The sequence below is a fragment of the Mizuhopecten yessoensis genome, unplaced genomic scaffold (assembly GCF_002113885.1).
Source record: "Mizuhopecten yessoensis strain PY_sf001 unplaced genomic scaffold, ASM211388v2 scaffold6683, whole genome shotgun sequence".
In the NCBI taxonomy this organism is placed as follows: domain Eukaryota; kingdom Metazoa; phylum Mollusca; class Bivalvia; order Pectinida; family Pectinidae; genus Mizuhopecten; species Mizuhopecten yessoensis.
Genome location: NW_018406672.1, coordinates 1,786,054 through 1,802,589, shown reverse-complemented (window position 1 = coordinate 1,802,589; position 16,536 = coordinate 1,786,054). Strand labels below are relative to the sequence as shown.

General features: G+C 35.9%; 1 protein-coding gene across 3 annotated transcripts in view; it reads left to right on the top strand.

Annotated features, from left to right (window-relative positions):
* Window positions 1–16,536, top strand: part of LOC110452435 (ankyrin repeat domain-containing protein 50-like) — a 198,611-nt gene that overhangs the window by 118,654 nt on the left and 63,421 nt on the right. For all 3 annotated transcript variants that reach the window (XM_021500964.1, XM_021500968.1, XM_021500966.1), the window contains one exon: window positions 8,516–8,550. The gene's annotated coding sequence lies outside the window, so the exon portion shown is untranslated. The remainder of the gene's footprint in view (window positions 1–8,515; window positions 8,551–16,536) is intronic.

Here is a 16,536-nt window from a genome sequence, read left to right as displayed (position 1 = left end):
TACTTTGTGTCATATTAATGGAAAAAAAACCCCAACCAAATCAGACATTTATGAAATGTTTTCAAATAGCCTTGTTGAAAAATTTAAAGTAGCTGTCAGAAACTGAACTATGAGGTTTATCCCAGTGTCTCTAATAAGGTACCGCTAGATCCTGTTTCACTGCAGTTTAAAGGTGCAATTCATTACACAGATGACAAGTGTCAATCAGACATTGTTTGTATGACCGATTAGATTCCGCAGATTTAAATCGTTGCACAAAACATTCAATAGTGTTAAGTATTTGCATTGGAAATGCCTGGACAAAGACGTGTATGCGCTGGAGTGTATTAAGAGCTTGAGGATCAGCTAGAAGTTAATCTTTTTAGGTGGCGTTAATCTGTGGTCAAAATCTGATAATTTTAGAAATATAAATCTGAGCTTAGAGAACTTGTATACGTAAGGAAAAAACGTATCTTATTTTAATAACGGTGCTATTTTTGTCAATTTACCGTTAAACTATTCAGTAATCGACTTGAATAGGTGTTCAAGGATTCAAAATGACACTTTAAGAGTATTAGAATTTAAAATTTATTTGAACCATTTAAAGATTTGCTAATCTGGTATTTAAGTTTAAAGTGTTTTGACCTACATTAAACCACTTCTCCACTACTTCTCAGAGATTTATGAGCTAACTGAAGTTGCATGAATTCACAGGAGCTGTGCTATTTAAGTGTGTTGAGTAAAAAAATTGAAGACTTATTATGATTGTGTTTTTTTTTAACATGTCCACAGCATATTCATTATTCTAGTATTTGATGTTACAGTTCAACATTCCTTGTCGGGTATCTTGCAGTAAAATTTATTGCCACATGTGAAGAAAGGAAAAAACAGGTTTGAGAAAACATATCCTGAATTATTAGGGCCGAACATTGGTGATACAGGTTACTAGACTAATTCCAGTGTCCTGTCCGTCTGTCTGTCTGTCTGTCTGTCTGTCCATCCTTGCTTTCATTTCTGAAAATTATTTCAGAATCTAGAAGTGTCAATTTTTTGAAATTTCACAAGATGATATTCAGTTCTATGTAGATTTGTAAATAGGAGTTCAGATGTTCCAAAGGTCAAGGTCACTGTTTCTAAACATAGAACAGGGGCTATATATTCTGTCAGATGTACTAACTCTGTGGATATCCTATATGAATAAGGTCATATTACCTGGATCCTTAAATCCAAGACGGCTACTGGTCAAGGTCACTGTTAGCTAAATTAGAATGGGAGGCAATTGCAAATGCTATCAAGAACACATGCTTAGTTTGTTCTGGTGATAAACGGTATTTGGTGGATATTCTAGGTTAAATATGCCATGTTATGGTAAATTTTAATTCTGTTATACATTTATGATCAATAAAACTGAAATTTATATCGGCATGTTCTTTGAATCAAAGTCATCACGAGCAAATATTATACACAAAATATCCATGTATCGGCACAATTTTTCAAAAAAGGAATTTGAAAATTACATGGTCTTACCATATCGTCAGACTCATGCAGTTTGTTACAGATTGGCCCAGAACACATCAAACAGATTTTCTGTAAGAAGTTTAACCCACTTTAATCTTGTTAATTGATTTTGAACCAATTTTGAATAAAACTGGAACAGCTGTGACTTGCATATTTTTTTTCTGAAAAATTTATTTCTGGATTATGAAACAGTATATTGTTGAGTCTATAGACAGATTATAACCGAGAAGACCACAAAGGGACATTGTATGTAGCGATTTCGCTGAATATGGGCTCACCCAAGCATCCCAGTAACTCGCATGACTCCAATTTTTGCCATATTTCTATGTCATATTTGTGGTTTATCGTTACTACACCATGATCGGATGACTTACAGATCACCTGTTGAGTTAGTGGTTTTATCTTTCTAAACAAATGTTTGTGAATCTTATTATTGTCTTCCAATAGCAAAAATCAACCGTTTAGACCTTTTGTGAGATGTTTTTTGTTCAGTTACCCACAGCTTGATGGATTTAGTTTTTAGCTCACCTGCCCAAAGGGCAAGTGAGCTTATGTTATGGTGCCGCATCCGTCGTCCTTCCGTCCGTCCGTCCGTCCTTCCGTCCGTCCGTCCGTCGTCCGTCTGTCCGGCGTCAACTTTTTGCTTTAAACAACTTCTTCTCAATAACCAAAAGCCCTAGGAAGATGATTTTTGGCCAGTAGCATGCTGGGATCAAGGGCTACCAAGTTTGTTCAAATAAATGACCTTGACCCACTTTCAAGGTCACAGGGGTCAAATATGTTAAAATCTTCAAACAACTTCTTCTCAATAACCAAAAGGCCCAGGGTACTGATATTGGGCCTGTAGCATGCTGGGATGAAGGGCTACCAAGTTTGTTCAAATGAATGACCTTGACCCACTTTCAAGGTCACTGGTGTCAGATGTCTTTAAAATCTTCAAACAACTTCTTCTCAATAACCAAAAGGCCCAGGGTACTGATATTGGGCCTGTAGCATGCTGGGATGAAGGGCTACCAAGTTTGTTCAAATGAATGACCTTGACCCACTTTCAAGGTCACTGGGGTCAAATGTCGTAAAATCTTCAAACAACTTCTTCTCAATAACCAAAAAGGCCAGGGTACTGAAATTAGGCCTGTAGCATGCTAGGATGAAGGACTACCAAGTGTGTTAAAATAAATGACCTTGACCAACTTTCAAGGTCACAGGGTCAAATGTCGTAAAAATTTCAAGCGACTTTTTTTCAATAAGCAAAAGGGCCAGGGTACTGAAATTGGGCCTGTAGCATGCTGGGATGAAGGACTACCATGTTAGTTCAAATGATTGACCTTGATCCACTTTCAACCTAATGTCCTTGTTCAACAATCAAGGTCAGAGGCATCATATGTTTAAATCTTTTAATAGGGTCTTATGAAATCTTAAGATTACAAGTGTTAGATAAATAACAGGTGAGCGATGCAGGCCCATTGTGCCTCTTGTTTACTCTATTTGTCTTAACAATAGGTGCCATCTTCATAATTTAATGACAAATTCTGCAAAATAGCAGAAATATTTCTTTTAACATCATTTTTCATAGGTCATTATTCTATCAATCAGAAGTCGTCATTTCCAAAACTATCGCACTCAGCGATTTTTGATGCTATCGCATATAACCTTAATTTGAAAAAAAAGAAAACATGTTAAAAGTCAAAATAAAAAATATTTGAAAGGAATTGGCCCTTTCACCTGCAATGTATTTTTATACGCCCATCAAATTTGACGGAAGTATTATGGTATGGGGTTGTCTGTCCGTCCTGCGTAAACTTTTGTGTGTCCGGCAATCTCCTACATTTTTCGACCGATCTCTTTGAAACTTGGTATACATTATAATCATGATATGAATTTGTGTCTCCCGTAAAAGAATTGTGATTCGACAATTTGGGCAAAAGTTATTGCCATTTGTTCATTTCAGTATTTTCTCCTACAATTTTTTATAGCATGTCAGCTAACCACTCTTAGAATGATGCCGATCTTATATCAATGTAAGAAAGTATATAACCCTATATGGCATTCGACGGGCGTATATTGTTCCGCCATGCGGTACTCTTGTTTATTAGACTCTACCATGTATTGATCTGGATGAGTCCATTATGGTGGAAAGTGGTGAAAGGCTTTAACTTACATATCCCCCCAAAAAAGGGAACTAATTTGTGCAATAGTTGATTGATGGAGATTTGATTAATATGCAGAATGTTCAATTGTACTTATTGATATTCCTGTTGATAGACCGGGGTACCAGGAAAAGAAAATACGCTACATTCATTATAGTAATCTATTTATAGAATGAGGATTTTCAATTTTTTCCAGTGTCTGTTGTGGGCAGCATATGGACATTTGAAATCAAACTTCTTGCATTGATCTTAACTCATTCACCCCTGAAATTTCATAATGAACTATTCCAACCTTTGAATTGGATGGGTTCAAATGTGTCTTCAGGGTTGAATGAGTTAAGCATAACATTTTTGGAAAAATAAATGCCTTTGATACACAATCAATAACTGTTGTCAATAACCTATTTATTTGTTCTGTTGCAAAATAGATTTGATTTACCCTTATCCTTTCAAATTTACAGAACAATGAAATCTATAAGAAAAGCTTAAGGCCTACTTGCCAACTCTCCCTATTTAGGAGGGAGACTCCCGGCTTTGGACCCTTACATTTCTGCATTCTCAACCAGTGAATTGCTGGACTATGATATTTCCTAAGATTTTATGATTTCATCTGAAAGAAGAGCTCAAAAGATGTCGGCTAAAAGTGTTACCTTCCCCTAGGGTGTACTTACATTTATTCTATTCACATGCTTCTAACTCTGAGCACGCGTAATTTCCCCCTAGAAATTTCAAAAAGTTGGCAAGTATGACAAGGATGAGAGGTATCCAGTCATTTTCTTGGCTATAAAATGCAACATTGTTTGGATCAGTTCGAGAGAGAAAAAGAAGATGGAAATAGAAATGATAAAAATATTCCAACTACGTGTACTGTCTTGTATTCGTAACAATATGAGTGTAGAAAGGGACTTGGTATGTAATAAAAAGTAAAACCTGATATTTCCATCTATAGAAAAATCTATTAGAAAATAGAAACTACTTTATGACTCCTTGGAAAGTCATATTTGTGTATCATAGAAATAATGGATACAAATGAAAAAATGCATTAATTGTTGCAGGTTTTCTATCTCATAATTGACATAATTTATTTTTTAAATTCAAGATCAATAATGCCAAAAATGGATGACCTTTTTAAAAAAAATGTTGATGTCAGTTTCATTTTATTTCTTGCCAGTAATTAACCCTTTCACCATTGTAGACCATAATGGACTCTTCCAAATTAATGCATGGTAGAGTTCACTCAAGTTACATAGGGGTGAAAGGGTTGAGGAATAAAATCTTAATTAAAAGTTTTTTGCCAGAATTTTCAGATAGGCTCTAAAAGAAACTGGACTCTAGATCTAATAATAGTGTTTTCTAATCAGAATTTAGAAATTGTATAACATCCCCTCCCTACTCATTTCGCACTTTGGATTTCAATTACGGGGATAGTTACGGTTGTGATGGATGTAGCTACAAGCACACCAGCTGGTTTTAGAGTTCCAGAGTAAGACCTTCATACTAGAATAGAGGGTTATTTATTCCATCCCGCCTTCTGTTTGTCAAGTTTTATATATACCTAGTAGGTAGTGGCGAAGATCTTAAAAAATGAAGACCTGTTGGGAGACATGTATACAAGATGTGTAGGTGTTTCCTCCAAGATCCATCAAGTTGTCGTATTGTGAGCTTACCTTGCCCACGAGGCCAGTGACCAGCTATGCCTTGCATGACGCCACAGAGTCTGTTGTCTGTCTTCAGCTTTTTCAGCATAACAGCTTCAGATTTTGAAAATTTAGTATTGAGACTTTTAGAGCTAAGGGAATTCAATCTTAAATTCAATGAGCAAAGAGCAGGATTCAGTGTTGGTTAAAAAACCCATTTTGTTCTACTAGGGTAGTGTTAACTAAAATCAGTTGCTTAGTTAGTTGCTGATTTGAACTTCCTCTAAGCCAATGATCACCAAACATGACACACAGTGCCATTACTCAAAATCAGGAATTGTCACACTGTCCTCTAACAGGTCAAAGCATTTCTAACTAATTTTCAATCTCACAGGAATAATTTTAATCAAATGTTGTATGCATACATGATTGTCATTGTCCTTTATAAGAAATCTGAGATGACCACCACGGTCCAAGATTAGCAGGAACACTTCTTGTCTAGTTCAGATAACAAATCAAAAAGAAACAGTTGAGCAATACAGGCCTACTAGGCCTCTTAATCTTTTCACTAACTCTACAAAAGGTATATTGTGGTTTTCTTCCACAGTAACCTAAACCCAATACATTGTGGGATTCCTGTACTATCAGCCACTTAAATCTGATTATATTTTGGTTACATAAACCCTTGTTTAACACGCAACAAGGTATATTGTGGCGAGAGCCAAGAATGTGATTAACTTGATGAATCCTCAGATAAATGAGGAAAAGTCTGTCTTCAAGTGGCTTCACCCCCACTGGGGATCATCAGGTGAACAGTTTATAATGCACTAAACCTGAAAAGTTTATATTGCAATAAATATTGCCAGGGGTCTCCCAAGAGCTGCCATGTGGCGTGTGCTCTGTGTGTATAGGAGATACAGTGCCAGGGAGGTATGGGTACCAGTGCTATAGTAACCGATGTAGGGGACTAAGAATATCAATTATCAGGTCCTATGTTAACAGTTGAGGAATTGCTATTATATCCGTTATCAACAGCTTGTTTGTTTACTACCCGCTGTGAAACTACTTGAGTTCCACCTTGGGTGATGGGAGAAGCTGGCTTTTCAACAGGTGCCCTATCTATTGTACACGGCAATCCTTTGTACCTGTGTGATATAGTATACCCTGGGTAATTTATCAGTGATTATTGACACAACACTACAGACCTTTATCTGTGTCCCTGAAAGTGTACAAGGCATTCAACTCAGATTGACAGCCCATTGTCTATATACATACCGCATCAGATCAAGTAGCTATGGTAGTAACAGGCAGAAAAGCCTTGTTAGTATAATCATTGGTTCAAATCTCTGTATTGTATCAGGTTGTTTCCGTGTTTTGAATTAATATATTTTTCTGTATTAGGAATTCTCTGTATTATTGATCCCTGGAGGGTATTTCATGAAAACCTAGTTTTTATGTACACAACATTTTCTCTATTGGAAAATCATGTTATCATGCATCCTATTTTATCTGTTTGAGAATCATCTCTGATTTACTGTATATTTCATCTACAAAAAGCTCATGTTTGGAATAATCAGATAAGTCCAGCTCCTATTTTGACTTATTTATTTAGATGGTGATCATATCTGGAAACAAGTGTTCATGTATGATGCAAAATTTAGTAATAACCGCATTACAAGTGAAATAACCCATTTCAAAAATCATGCCCTTGTCTTTTCACAGGTAAATGTCTGTATTTATATAAAAGAATCACCTGTTTGTGGTTGAAAAAGGAAAGTTAGGGACAAAATCACTGATTAGATGATATAAGCAATGTATCTCAAAAAGCTGTCAGGCTTTTATATTGATTACTTCGCTCTGTATTTGGGTTAAATAGGGATTCTAGCAACACTATCCAGGCCTACTCTCACGGTCTTGGGTCAGCGCTGCATTCTCTCTGAGCTCAACTGGCCCACTGAGATGTATATCATTTCGTGGTTCTGGGTCACGATTTCTGAGAGCTTATCTGGCCAAAGAGATGTAGGAGATTCAACAGATAGGTTTTCTTTTGAAATCTAGTCAAACTTAGATTTGGATTTGACCTTGATAAATGGTTGTTAATTCGGAACATTGTTTACTTAAGGAACAGGACACTGACTGGTTTGTTGACCTTGATCAAGGATCGTTAGTAAGGAAGAGTGCATATATAGGGAACAGTACATTGACTGGTTTACCAAGTGCTGGTATTTGCTTCATTCTTACGTAGAAACAGTTTTAATCAATTGGTCAGATCAAGTGCTGGTGCATTCTTCTTCCTTGGAGAAAATAGTACAAGTGCTTCATGCTTGGGTGAGAGAAAGGGTATGTACAGGAATTGGTTTTTCCAGCGCTGTTACTTGTTTCCCTTCCTTAGCAAATTTAATTAAGGAGACAATTCATAAACTGCTTTGTCCAGTGCTGATACGTTCTTTGTCCTTGAGAATGAAGTGTTCATTTACTGAACAGAGTAGGGACTGGTTTGTCGCCTCCTAGTGATTGTGTCATTCTTGGGTAGGAATTGTTCTCATCAAAGGAACCTTTTTTCCAGTGCTGTTTCTTAATTTTTCTGTGGATAGGAGGAGTAACCATTAACGAAGAAAAAAAATAGAAGAACTGGATTGTCAAGCGCTTTTCTTTGTTGTTTTCATGGGATAGTAAACAGTGCTCGTTAAAAAACAGAACAATAACTGATAGATCAAGTGTATATAGTGATTGCCACATTCTTCGGTTTGGAATGATATCTATAAAAATATCGGTAGAAAAAAACACCTAGTGCTAGTGGTTCCTTCTACCTTGGGTAGGAACAAGATCCATTGACAACACAGTTCGTTCAGTTCTGGTGCTTGCTTCATACTGAAAGTTGAAACAGGTTTTTTTCATTAAAGGAACAATAAAAGAGATTGTCAATAGAAGAACTGTAGAATAATTTGTCCTGCAATGGTATTTGATTCTCGTAGTTCCGTGGTATTATGATGAGCAAACCTGATCCGTTGTTCAATGTCCTCTGAACAGAATATATACAAGGAAACACAATTCTCCGGCGGCCCACATACGTTGTCTTATATAATCATGGAGTGAGATACAGCAGACCTATTGGCACTAAGATGATTGTCCAGATGCACTATGTCAAATATGTATCAGCAACGTAATAATTGAGAATATAAGCAATTAATGCAATTGCATTGTTTTATATTTGTTTTGTGTCATTCTTTACAGGTCCACCATCGGAGCGAGTGACAACATATGATTAGGTAAATATGAATATAAATATTGTTTGTTGTATTTGTAAGCAATTTAAAAATTTCGGTGTGTTGTAATTCTGTTTTGAAGTTCCTATCTATACCGAATTTATATATTTTGCAAATATATGTCCTGTATTAAATATTTTTTTGATAAATGCACGAAAATAACACAAAAAAACAACCGTAAACTTAAAGATGTGACGTAAACTTAAAGATGTGACACAATTTGTGTCTGTCAGTGTATTAAGGGTAAAAGGAGGAGAGATTTAAAATGCAATAAAAACCGCAACTTGACATAATTTAATTAAGACGGATGCTGTTACTTAAAATGTATTTATTAAGTCCTGACATTCTGTTTTATTTGCTTTAATAAATACTTTTTATTTGTTTCTTTGATGGTTTTGTCTTCTATTAATTTTGTTACTTATTTTCTTTTTGATATTTTCAGTTTACTCTTGATTTGATGAGCCATCATTCTTTGATGATTTGCAACCTTTTTTTCATTCCTAATTTGTTCTTTTTGTGGATGCCTTTTTCGTTCGGTAATAGTCCAAATAAATTTGTATTTGAAACATAAGAAATTGGCATTTTGTATTTGGAGGAGTGTCGGAGTATTTAATTGACCTTTATGTATTGTAACAAAGTGCCCCCTGACGTATTTGAGCATTTGTGAACATTTTCTCACAATTATCTCAAATATCCTTGAAAAGTCAAGATAAAGGTGTAATCAATTATATAGCCAAGATCTTCAGATAATTTAAGTTTGTAAAACCGTTTTCAATTTTACTGTTCAGAAGAATGATTAAAGGTAATTGTGGTATTACTAGCCCAGATCTAATCTTCGATCATCAAGCAGCTACCCTATTTCCCCCCAAATATATTCCTATTCTTATTTTTGAATAAAACCAATATGGTTCAAGACATCATCGTTTTATGTTGCATAAATGTTTGTTTAAAAATACTGGTATGCGATCGACGGATACGCACGGCTGATTTCGCTTTGCTACTCACACGTCACTGTGATGACTGAGTAACGAAAGCGAAATCAGCCGTGGGTATCCGACGATGTAGGTGTACAAGATCTGCGTCATCTAAGAATTGTAGAAATGCTTCAGTATTTGTTTTTTTGTCCCACGACAAATATAACGTGCTGGTGAATTTTATTGAACAAGATCAACATTTGAACTATCGGTGTTCTGGAAAACAGAGTAGGTCAAAAGTTTGCTATATTTGGTGGCTATCCCATTCTATTGTAAGCAAGTGATCCAACTGTTCAACACTGGAGACGGGAAATGAGAAACACTCTCCATCATAAAAAACTGTTGTTGACAAAGAATATTTAACACAGAAGCCAGGGTCAAACCGCCATTCTATTTGGCTTCCAAGGACGTAGACACAGTAATACACAGCTGGGGTTTGCAATGTCATAAAACAGTCGTTTAGGAATGGACACTGATAGTTTTCAAGGTTTCGTCAACGATCCATCTATATTTCCCACTAAGGACTAACTATACACCATTCCAAGGTTAGAAATTCACCGTAATTAAAGCCACATACATCACTACTGGCTGCAGACATCTAACAGTCGCTGTGGAAATGAGGAGGGATAGTGTGAACCTTTCTTCGCCTGCTGTGTTTGTGTTTATCTTGTCGACATAAGATTGTTTTTACAGGAAATACATGTGTTATAATGATGGTGTCTGGCAAGCATTGAGTGAAGGCATATTTATTATATGTTGGATCTAAACATCAAAAAGATTGTCTTGCAACAGTCGTCATTGTCTAGAGGACCACGTCACAAAGATAACAGTTGTTTGATACATTAAAAATCTGTCGCAATGACAATGACAAGTTTTTATTCTCGCAAACAGGTTACAGTGTAGAGAATTTACATTTAAATGTATATAGAACAATTTACATATAAATCATAGTGTTAATGGACAGTGTTAATTCGCTCAATTATGTGATTAAGGAATTTTATAAGTGAAATTCATTCTTGATTGTTTGGACAATTAAGTTATATTCAACGTTCTCAAACTCGTGAAGGAGTTCTGTTAACATTGAAACTCGCTTGCTGTTACTTTTTATCTACCAATCTACTACTTTTTATCTACCAATCTACTACTTTTCATCACATATTTTCTGAGTAAATTTTTAGACAATGCATGCTATCTACCTTCAGGCAATACTTTTTATCGTAACACTAGTAGGGAGCGATCTTTGTCTGCAGGATGCCACAGTGTTATTTACATTGATTGGTGAATAGCTGCGTGGGCATCTATCTTGCAGTTGGATTCTTCTCCGTCGTAGCAGCGACATTAGCAGGTGCCTTGTACTTACTGGTGTTTGCGATCGATTTTACGTCTTACACATTTGATTCTCAAAAGAACATGTTTTCGTGTTTAGTTTCATCATAAAATAGTCCAAAATCTTAATTGTTTTACTCGGAAGGGCAATAAGGTTGATAGTGATAAACGTCGACAGTTGGAGGTACGAGTTGATACAGCCGTGCATTGATTGATCCGTCAAGTTTGACATGTTATCATACGTCAATGATTAAATTGTCATTTGTGTCGATTACAGGATATTCCTCAGAAATACACTCCAGTTTGTAGCAGCTCATCAGTGCAGTACTAAAATCCTGTTATTACTGTGTTGCTATGGTTCATGCACCACAAGAATAGTGCAAATAGTGATAATTTATGATACCTTGTTCATGAACCTTCAAACCCACTGCCCAAACCTAAGCACTCCTTTATGGTAATAGTGAATACAAACTTCAAGAAGTTGTGCCTTAAGGATATTACTTTCGAGTTTGTGTCATTTTTTTGGTTCAGTGCATTGATTTGAAATTAATGTGAAATGAAGATAGCTAAATGAATGAAATTTGATACATTTTACGTTGGTTTAAATTTATTTAAATAAACAGAGAGAAAAATTACCAACTTCCCTTCTAAACCGCAGAGTCAATATGAAGTCTAGTTACAATATTTTTCGGTTTTTGAATACAATATGCCCAGTGACGGGTGTTTATCGCTGTTCATACTACTTCCGTGAACTCCAGACGTATTATGTTTCTATACCAGCAGGTAGTCCTGACGAACAGTAGCAACACTTCGTCAGGAATAGAGCGCTGGATATATAGACTAAAATATTTATAGCTTGGTACAGAGTCAACTAGGTGCAGTGTTGTATTTATTTATAGACCGCCGGGTACTTCTACTCCCTTGGCTTGATGTTGAGGAGAGCAATATAATTAACACTCTATTTACTGTCTATGGTTATTTAACAACCTTTTTACAGTATTTGACATATATTTGTTGTTAAATTTATTTTTATTTACATCCAATAAACCCCCCAAAAACATGACTTTTACGAAAAATATCATTATTATACACTTAAGATAAGAAAAATAATAAAATCATTCTTGTAAAGTCTTTTGAACAAAAAGGGTTATTTTGCACCCGTCTACGTAAGTCAGTAACATGCATAAATTCCAAACAATCTTGGAATCTACTACGTAGCTTACTTTCATTGGTTTCAATATCGAGTTACTGTAGAAAACATATATCTCTTAAACTTACAACTTGACCCCACATGGTAACTGTATAAACATTTCCTCAGATTTTCTTAAAAGCATGGTTAGCTAAAATGTATAAGCCGGTATGTTACAAATATAACTCAATACATCATTGTCAGAATTTCAAGAAAGTTAAGCTTTCAACACTTTTTAACAAAACAAAAACGTGCGTTAATCATTGCGTGGTATTTCGGGGGTTCACAAGTTGACCTGTCATCTTCAATGAAAGCGTTGTTAATCCTTCCCCCCTATGCAACTTGAGTAGACTCTCCAATGCATTGATCTGGACAAGTCCATTATGGTCTACAGTGTTGAAAGGGTTAATTTCTGATCTCCCCGATGTCAATTTGAGTCTTAAGACACGAAGTTTTATTAATGTATATCGGATCGTTTGAAATAACCCTTGACATTTTAGTTTTTTGTTAATTATTGTAAAGCTGCCTTGCTCCTCTGGCCCCTGGACGCTGCGCTGACCACCCGAACGATTCAACAGCACTGGAGGTCCTGGGCCACCGACTGGGAAATCATATCTTCATCTCACTCGCTGCTGACGTTTATAGGTCCCAAGAGATTAATGGACCTGATCTAGGCTAGCCTTTTTTCAATTTGTAAATTTCATGGTTATATATTTTGACAACTTTATAAATGTGAAAAATGAATGTAAGTGAACTGCCCTATGTGATGACTTCATAAACATAATATTCCCACGATGTTCTGACAGATGTGTTATTTTACTGGAAAATTCTTAAATTCAATACCTTTGTATATAGATATATATACAACAAACAAAATGAAAAGTCATTTTCATCCATTAGGTTTATGTAAAATTCAACCGGAGAGAGCGTCCTCGATGTTTTCTTTTACCTCTTTTTTCAATACAGTTGATATTTAATGTCAACTAAATGTGAGTTGTGTGGGTTGGTCTTGTACGTTGTTCATCATATCCATTGCACTCTTGTAAAACGACTTGTGAGCTATCGATCGAAATAAGATTCTAGACCTTAATTGCATGTTGGAGCTTTTGTACTTTATAGTGCATTATTCACGACTGCCTTATTCGAAAAGAAAAACACCAATGAGGCTTCGCTTTTAAATGCGTAGGGATGAATGTAAGATTTTCAGAGATTTGGACAAAAAGTAATCAACTAGCTAGATGAGAAAGAATCATATATGTCAACCGGGCAAGAGATTTTCTGAATATAAAGAATCACTAGTATCATGCAATGTACTAGTACTGTTAGCGAGACAATTACGATGGCTGAAGGCGGCCAGGCACATTTGAAGCATATATACCACGGTACACTTTTGTGTGGTACACAAACGAAGCATTAATACTTCGTTTGTGTACCGCGTTACACTTTCTCGTACACTTTTGCGTTTCAGTTTAATTGTACGTTTCTGTCCTATTCTACAGCCGAAGGCCGTAGTATAGTTTTAAACAGACATTAGCCTTTTGACACTAAAGCTTCTGGAATGATCAGCATTCACATTGTTTCACAGGTATATGATATAAAACCAACCCTTACGTTTAGGAATTGTACGGTAGCACTACAGCACCCATTCATTTAGGAATTTAAAATTATTAAAATAGTTGTTAGATTAATGGTTATTCTATTGTTATAAACCAGCGATTGTCACGAGTACCAAATAAGTAAAGTTTAATTTGACTTTTCGTAGTTTGTTATATGTTTTATTGCGATGAATAATGTTACCAAACAGTTGAGGCTAACGGCATGGTACCGTACTCTTTGCAAAATTAAATCCATGGATGGCGTTGACAATATGTATTGTTTGCTTCCTAATCAGCCAAGTTAAGATATGGGGTCCACTTTTCCTTAACATAATTTATTTGTCACCAATTTCTATAGCTCACTTTTCCATCCTTTTTTACTTCTGTATATTGTTGAACTTAAACATGGGCCCCAAGAGAATGGGGGGAGAATCGGTAAGGTACATGTAATTACAAAACAAAACACGTACCGGGGCATGTAACAAATGTAAACGACAAATGTATATCAATTTTAAGTCTCGTAATACATATAATTCGCATAAAAATAAACACTCTTTAGTTAACAAATATCATTTTTTTTTATAAACAAGACGTTTCCTGTGTGTGAACCCTCAACTGAAGAGTTAAAAACCACACAAAAGTGGAACGCGGTACACAAACGAAGTACAAATGCTTCGTTTGGGTACCATATAAAACTGTACCGTGGTACACAAACGAAGTATAAATGCGTCATAAGTGCCTGGCTGCCTTCGGCCATCGTAGACAATGCTATGATATACAACTGTAATCCGATCGATCATTGCCGAATCCCGGGTCTCCAGGCAGGAAATCCTGCTGTCAACAGTTCTGGGAATTCCTTCTTCCTAGACACAAAACACGCGGCGCTTAACACTGGTAAAGATCTGCAATGTTACATGTACTCTATGATTGATGCAAATAGAATATAGGTTATACATATATGAGATATTTGATTATCTCCTCTAGACTGCATTTTCCTCCTATCCCCAAATGTTTTGTTCTTCCAATGCCCGACATCGAAAATTGAGGAAGGGGTCCTTATAAACCGCATCATCAAACACTGATACCGTTTATATTTTTGTCTCGGAAAAGCTACCGCCAATTCGTGTTTCTACTCTTTTCAAGTACAGTATTCTTAATAAAATAAAAATAGTTTTCCGTTATCTTTATCAAATGACACGTAGTAAATACGAAATGTCGATCAATCTACTGTAAAGGATAGGTCTTTGGTAAACAAAAATGTACATTCAAACTCGTGGTAATATATAACGTCGGACTAAATTTGAACTGTGACACTTCAAGTTGAGTTACGATGCCGGTGAAGGAGACCCTTGATGCAATTGTCAAATAAAATGTTGTAGTTATAGAATTGATGGTAGGTATCGTTGAAATTATTTTTGTTTTGAGTAGGTAACGAAAAAAGCCCTCTCCCATATAAGCATGACAAATTAACTCTTTGATCATAATAATGACTTATTTTAACCTTTGTCGACGTTCATCCGTAGTTTTATTATCGTACACTAAGATTTACATTCGTCGCAAACCAGCAAAATCATGATTGCTGGTAGTGAAAGAAATCGGTATAAGCCGATAATCTTCATAATAATTTGGGCGTTTACGCAGAAAAAAGGTTGTTGAAGTATAGAATCTGCCAATGTGACGTCACCTGAGACCTCTGCAAGCAAAACACCGTTTTTTCGCCATATGACCGTTCAACAAAAGTTTGCCAGTGATGCAACTTGCAGGCATGCCATCAGTTTGGATATTTATTTCCTCGGAACATGTTTCAATGTTTGTGTACATTGTGTTTGTGTTATACAACACTTCATAGTACAAGGGGTATACAAACTGCCGTGAACAAAATATGACGCTCTTTTAAACCAGCACTTACATGTGATGTAGTAATTGTTTGTTTTGCGTTAGTCTTATTAGCAATAGAACAGCAATATCCATAGACAAAACAAAATTGTTGGATTTTACTGTTCCAGAGCAGGTACCACAGTATTTCGATTATCAGTTATGATTTAGCAATCCAGTTCCTCATAATCAGGCTGATCAAGACATCCCCGAATCCCCGAATGCCGACGAAGTGTTATAGTTCCTGATTAATAACAATAACATGCTATCAATTATCGCATTCTTGTATTGACCAACGGCATTAATTGTAACCGTATATCACAAATTAATTTAAGGTTTGGTTTATTAATAAAATTTAATTAGATTTTGAAGCAAAGACGCTTCTCTTTTGGAAGAAACGTGTAGGCAGTAAAACATTTATGCTAGTGTTCGAGGGGCAAATATTTTCGCCTCAGAATTCCTGAATAGAATAATGCCTTCTTGTGGAGAGACCCTTAATGTCTTTCCTTTTATTTCTATATCTTCTGAATCGCTATTGTTGGTGTGAGCTTTGACTTCGTCCTTTGGTGGTGTTGCTGTAGTTGTTGAATTGATCACATATTGCTTTGTATTGACGCATTGTACCTTGTATTGATAAACATAGTACTTTGTATTGATGGTCTTAGTACTTCGTATTGATGGTCTTAGTCCTTTGTATTGATAAACATAGTACTTTGTATTGACGACATAGTACTTTGTATTGACGCCATGCACTTTTTATTAGCTCACCTGGCACGAAGTGCCAAGTGAGCTTATGCCGTGGTGCGGCGTCCGTCGTCCGTCCGTCGTCCGTCCGTCGTCCGGCGTCAATATTTTACTTTAAACGACTTCTTCTTAATAACCGAAAGGCCTAGGGTGATGATATTTGGTCAGAAGCAAACTGGGATGAAGGGCTACCAAGTTTGTTCAAATAAATGACCTTCATCTATTTTCAAGGTCACAGGGGTCAAATATGTTAAAAACTTTAAACAACTTCTTCTCAATAACCAAA